This window comes from Puntigrus tetrazona, unplaced genomic scaffold (assembly GCF_018831695.1).
Source record: "Puntigrus tetrazona isolate hp1 unplaced genomic scaffold, ASM1883169v1 S000000300, whole genome shotgun sequence".
Classification (NCBI taxonomy): domain Eukaryota; kingdom Metazoa; phylum Chordata; class Actinopteri; order Cypriniformes; family Cyprinidae; genus Puntigrus; species Puntigrus tetrazona.
The window spans coordinates 15,001-21,668 of NW_025047960.1; positions in this window are offsets into that span (position 1 = coordinate 15,001).

The window sequence follows — 6,668 nt, forward strand, 5'->3', positions numbered from 1 at the left end:
CTGTGTGTGTGTGTGTGTGTGTGTGTGTGTGTGTGTGTGTGTGTGTGTGTGTGTGTGTGTGTGTGTGTGTCTGTGTGTCTGTGTGTGTGTGTGTGTCTGTGTGTGTTTGCTGTCTTCATCTGGTCCTCAGAGGAGAGTTTAGAGTCTTTGGGGAGCCATTAACGCACACTCTGAGTGTGTGTGTGTGTGTGTGTGTGTGTGTGAGACAGCGCTTCCTGTCAGATCAAACACAAGAGAGTAACAGGTTTAACATGTCGTTAATGAATCTGCTGATTTGAATGAGAAAGGCTGCCATTAACACACTGAGCTTCACAGACACTGCACCACATTCTTCACAGACGACTTTTAGATTCGACTGATAAACCAATGACTGAAACCCTGACAGACTAAAATAAACTACATTGAAATAAAACAAAAAGAAAAATACATATGTTAGAGTTACAGATGAAGCCTGAAAATGACTAGCTTTAAATGAAGCACAAATAGATTTGTTTTAAAAGAACAAAAACTTTTAATGAAATAAGATATTAAAAATATTTTAGTATTAATGATACACTGTTATAACACTAACACAACTTTATGCATTTAATAATTGTAAATGTGATATTGCAGTTTTTGATATTTTGTAGTGAAGTATTAGTGACATCAAAATATATATTTTTAAATATATATATATATATATATATATATATATATATATATATATATATATATATATATATATATATATATATATAATTTAAATTCTGTTGAGTGAATTGTTTTATTTTTGTATTTTATTTTTATCTTCATGCCTTATTGTATTTAGCAACTCTAATCTAATATCTAATCTAATATAAAAATCAGATTCAACTCCAGCCTCAGGTTCATGAAGATCAGAAGCAGGAGTCAGTTTCAGGTTCATCAGGTATAATATCTCTCTCGTTCACACAGCGATGCTAAGAAAATCTTCACACGCAGACGGAAACGTTTCTCAAACATTTAGACAACAGCTTCAGGACTAAAACTGTGTATATAGTAACCAGATTCAACTAATGATAGATACCACACACACACCTGAACACCGCTTTTACTAAAACTAATATTTCCAGTGCAAGACCTGTGTGTGTGTGTGTGTGTGTGTGTGTGTGTGTGTGTGTGTGTGTGTGTGTGTGTGTGTGTGTGTGTGTGTGTGTGTGTGTGTGTGTGTGTGTGTTGCACATCAAAGCTCTGCTTTCTGGTCTTCTCTGCTGTTGATTTAGCTCTCGCTCAGAGATGGAGAGAGTTTGAGGAACATGTAAAGAGTTACAGGCCGTCGACACACACTCCTCCTTTTCATCTCCTGCTCTCTTTCTTCTGCACGTCTTTGAACTGAAACCCTTTATGTAGGAATAAACGCCTTCTGAAACAAGTGGAGAGGATAAAACATGCTACTACCCCAGACCCCAGAAACACACACACACACACACACACACACACATTATTATTATACATTTTAATTGTTATAAAGTAAATATAACAATTAATATATAAATATAATACATTAATTTAAAATATAAAAAAAAAAAATATATATATATATATATATATATATATATATATATAATTTTTCATAAAAATATATATATATATATATATGTATATATATATATATATATATATATATATATATATATATATATATATATATATATATATATATATATATATATATATATATATAAATCATATATTTTTATCACAATATTTTATATTTTAATGTAAATTATATAATAAATATCAGTAATTTTCTGTATTTATAAAAGTGTTAAGAGAGTATTAATTACTCATCTGGACTTTATTTACTAAAATGTTTTCCATTAAAAAGTCTTTCTTGAACTTTCCAAATTTCTCCATCTTTCACTGATGAATCTCTGATGTTATGATGTATATTCTCACCGAGCTCGGGGGATGTTTGTAATAATCAAAGCCGCATGTGGCAGAATTATTAATATTTGTTGTATGTGTGTATGAACTCGTTCCTCACAGACGCTGATGTGAACCGGAGCTGATATGTTTTACGTTCAGAGTGTAAGAGAGTGGAAATTATTAGTCATTTACTTTACAGAAAGTAATCCTTTTACATAGGCTTTTTTATCCTGTAGTCTCTCTGTGTTCTGACCAAGTTAACTCATGTTCTCTCTGTGTGTGTGTGTGTGTGTGTGTGTGTGTGTGTGTGTGAGAGAGAGAGAGAGAGGGCGAGTCACATTGAGTTTGTGAAGTGGACTGGAACAGAAGGCAGGAAGGAAGCAACGGCTCTTATTGTGTGACTGACAAGACTTCAGCACGCACACACACACTCACGCACACACACACTCACACACACACACACACACACACACACACACACACACACACTCACACACACACACACACACACACACACACACACACACACACACACACACACACACACACACACACACACACACACACACACACACACACACACACACACACACACACACATACACACACACACACACATACACACACACACACACACAATGTGTTTAATTCTGTAGAACCTGAATTCCCAGTAAGTTTTATATTTTATCATACTATAAGCAACATCAAACACATTTGTTAAAAGATCAAGCAGAAACCTTTAATAGTCAGATTCAGTTTTTTTTAATGCTTGTCATGTTTGAATTTTTTTTTTTTGTGTGTGTGTGTTTTAACTCATAGCATCATTCTCTTCCTGTCCGAGTCAAAACAAACTCAACATTATGATGCTAATAATGTGTCAGTTCACTTAAAAATCGGTGTTTTTGTCTAATACTTTAGTACAAATGTGTAAAGATTTTTGAACCAAGACGCATTTACTGAAACTAAATGACTTTAGATATTAAGATAAGTCTTGTTTTCTGAAATAAAGGCTAGATTTCTAAAAAAGACATTTAATTCAAAGGGACTATGAACACTATTTTTTGGCACTAATTTAAAAATGTACTGGAAATCAACACAAAAATACTAAGAAAATCAATTCGAGCCGGATGAAGATGAAAAGGCTCACCCCGATTGAATAGCCCTGGTGTAGTTCATCCTAAATTTTAATTTCTGTCATTATTAACTCCTCTGCAGACCTTTTAGCAAGAAAATGTAACTTGCTTAAAAGTCGTGTTCTTTTGGAAACGCGAAGTAGTTTCACTTTTCCACGGCGTCTCCAGAACATGGCGCCCTCAGCAACACTACAGACAGAATAATAGCTCCGCCTACTCTCCTTGCATCACCATTTAGACAGAGTTATGAAAATAAACCCACTCTGTGATGTAGAGATCTGTGCACTTGTAACACTCCAATGACCCATCATGTGACCCCTTTAGCCATTAGTAGACTAATCACACATTTGTTAATAAACAATTTTAATAATTTATTTATACTTAGTATGAGCCTTTAATTGCCTTCATCCTAATAAGTGCTCAAATCCCACACGTAAAGCTTGCCACAGCACATGTGTTCGTTAATAACACTGCAAAACACAAGGAGACTGCATTAAGATTTTAATATTTAATATTTTTATTAACTAGTTCTTCGATTGCACTCTATAGACATGTTTTTATGTCTGTAAGGAAAAAATATACACAGTGTTTTGAGCTCAAGTTTATAGACCGAGACAGCAGAAAGAACATCCTTATTGATTGATTTTTTCACAAAATGACCTGAACTGGTGAGCACGCCCAGGGGTGTCGCAAAAACATTATTAACATAGTCTTCACTGTATAAATTAAATCTGTTAAAGCTACAAAAGTAAAAAGCAGAAGCATTAAACTGCTGTGATCCAATATACACTAGACACACATCCATTTTTTTACCTTCACCTAAGACTTATGTTTACAAGGATACTTGCAGAGTATATTGTGATGGGGTGAAGAACCACACGACAAGGAGAGCTCAAAAATAAAGACCCCGGAGGGTGGATTTATTTGTACACAAACTGGGGAGAGGTGAAGTGGTGTTGAGAAGGTCCTCCGGTGCTCAATAGTTCTTCAAAACCCCTGGGTGCAGTGGGTCCGTGGGCGCTCTGGTGAGGAGACCGGTCACACGCTGCTATCTGGAGTGAAAGAGACAAAGAGTTAAGTTCGTTCAGCATGGAGTCATAGCTCAACCTGCAGTTCTTCCATGTGGGGCTTTATTTATAGCCCAGCTGGAAAGAGTTGCAGGTTTGACCGATCTCCTGATGATGAGAGCCGCCAGGTGCACGGCGTTGGTTGCCAGGGCGACGCTGACTAGCTCTCACATCACAATATACAGAGCATTGTATATTTTCACTTTATTTGTATATTTTCACAGCAACACCTGGAGGGGCGTGATTGGGATGGATGGTCCCCCGATCTGAACTTGAAGGATCTGTTCGAGCATAATGGTGTTCACCAGTACTCGTGGCACCAGGACACTCTAGAGCGGAGGTTGACGATCGACTTTGTGGTCGTATCATCTGATCTCCGGCCGCATAAGAGACCAATAAATGTAAACAAGCTGAAGGCCTTGAGCCAAAATCATCACAATTTAAAGAACCAAAGACTTAAACCACTTCAGTCTAAGTGCACTAAATTTATTTAAGACAAAAGTTTCACAATTTGAGTAGAGTTACTGAAATAAAAACTTTTCCAAAACATTCCAATTTATAGATGTATATTATAATTGTATATTCTCCCACTGTCATCACTGGGGTTCCACAGTCAAAATTCATGGGTTCCTCTTCTTGAGTTCTAGGCATTCATCTATAGAGGGAAGTTTGTAGTTTGGCATTCAGTTCTTTAACATCACTCCAGATAGCAGTAGCCCAGTCCTGAGCTTCACCAGTGAGCAAGGCAATAACAAAAGCTATCTTCGAATTTTCATTAGAATAATCCCTTGGATGTTGTGTCATGAAAAGATAACACTTGCTAAAAAATCCACAACATTTATCAGGTAATCCATCAAACTTTTCAAGTAAAGTTATTCTCAGTGAATATTGAGTTGGAAAGAGTAAAGAGACATTCTTTATAAAAGTTATGACTTATGTCCACATCCCCCTAAAATGACTTGTTCAGCACATTTACAGAGGACTTGGAGATTAGCCTGTCCACAAAGGCTGTTTCTATGACATGGGGCAATTCCAACTTTGCAAGGACAGACTGATGCTTTTGACTCACAGCCTGTAAGTACCATCACATTATGCAATGTGTTTCATCTACATTTCCAGAATCCCGTTCTCCCATGGCTCCCATTATTACTTAATCTTTAAGGTAAAAGGTTTCTGTTACATCAACTTTTTCTGAGCTATTGAATATGTTGAGGAATTGAGATGAAGATTATTTACAAGCAGTCTTTTGTGGAAGAAGTGATGTTTCTACCCTATTATACCATATTATACACAAAAGACTAGATGATGATCTGAGATATCGCTATGTTGAAGATTTTCTGAATGGTATTAACAAATTTCATGTGATACTATTAAATCTAACGTATGATTTTGGCAAAGAGTACATCACATGTGTTGTCTAAGGCATGGTGTACACACTCAAAGGTTTTAAAATCTTATAAGATCTTCTGTGACCACAAACACAAGGACAGAAAATCCTAGATTTCACAGTTTTGCTCCTACACAAAGACAGTACACTACACACAAACAGATTTTCATCCAGAGTCCCAACTGTGAACACGGGAAATCTCACAAAATATCTCGAGACTTGAGAATAATTTTTTCCAGGACACGTTGTATAAACACTCTGTTGCCTCAAATCAACAAATTGATCCTGAATCTTTGCTTTCCCAATTCTTTTGTGCTTCATCATGACTGAGTTTGTGCTTCATCATGACTGAGTTATGTTTTGGTCTTCTGTCAGTTCGCTTTCTGATTGGATATTGTTTCATGTTATAATCTCCTGATCTTAAGCAATAGGGGTGCCTCTGGTGTTAAATCTGAACAGATTCAGTCACACTTTATACACATCACACCACAGACCCACCAAGATATTTAGGACATTACCTAAGCTTGTCAGAAGAGGAGAAATCGGCAAAAAATCAGCCCGATTATCTTGTGTCCTGGTTCCACACACTTTTGCAGAGTATAGAATGTGGCCTCTCTTTCCTCTGTGACAGATGGGGAATGCGTGTAATGAACTACCAAGATGAATGGTTAATATTAGCATGGTCAGAGCATGAGCTCTGTGCTAAGGAGTCTTCTCACTCATTCAGAGCACCCTGAGCTCAGAATCAATTTATCCAAGAGGTTTTCTTTCCATTAAAGTTTTCCAGAGGATGTTGGGCTTCATGGCGGCCACCTCCTCTGTGATACTGTTGAGCTTGATTCATACAAAATGCTAAGGCACCACCTCTCGTGGAAACAATGCAACCTACATTTCTAGTTGTGCCTTTATTGGCCTATGTTACCATAGGGCACGCATCCTTGGATTAAGCTCACAGGATAGCTTTTTGCACTTATAACACAAAATTATTGGGTAACATTCCCAAAGCATGATTCATGCAATGTGAATGAATCAAAGAAATGCTCTGGTCCATCCATTCATTTTCTTCCACTTATCAGGGCCAGGTCACAAGGGGCAACGGTCTAAGCAGGACGCCCATACTTCCCTCTCCCCAGACACTTCCTCCAGCTCTTCCAGGGGAACACCGAGGCACTCCCAGGCCATCCGGACAGACAT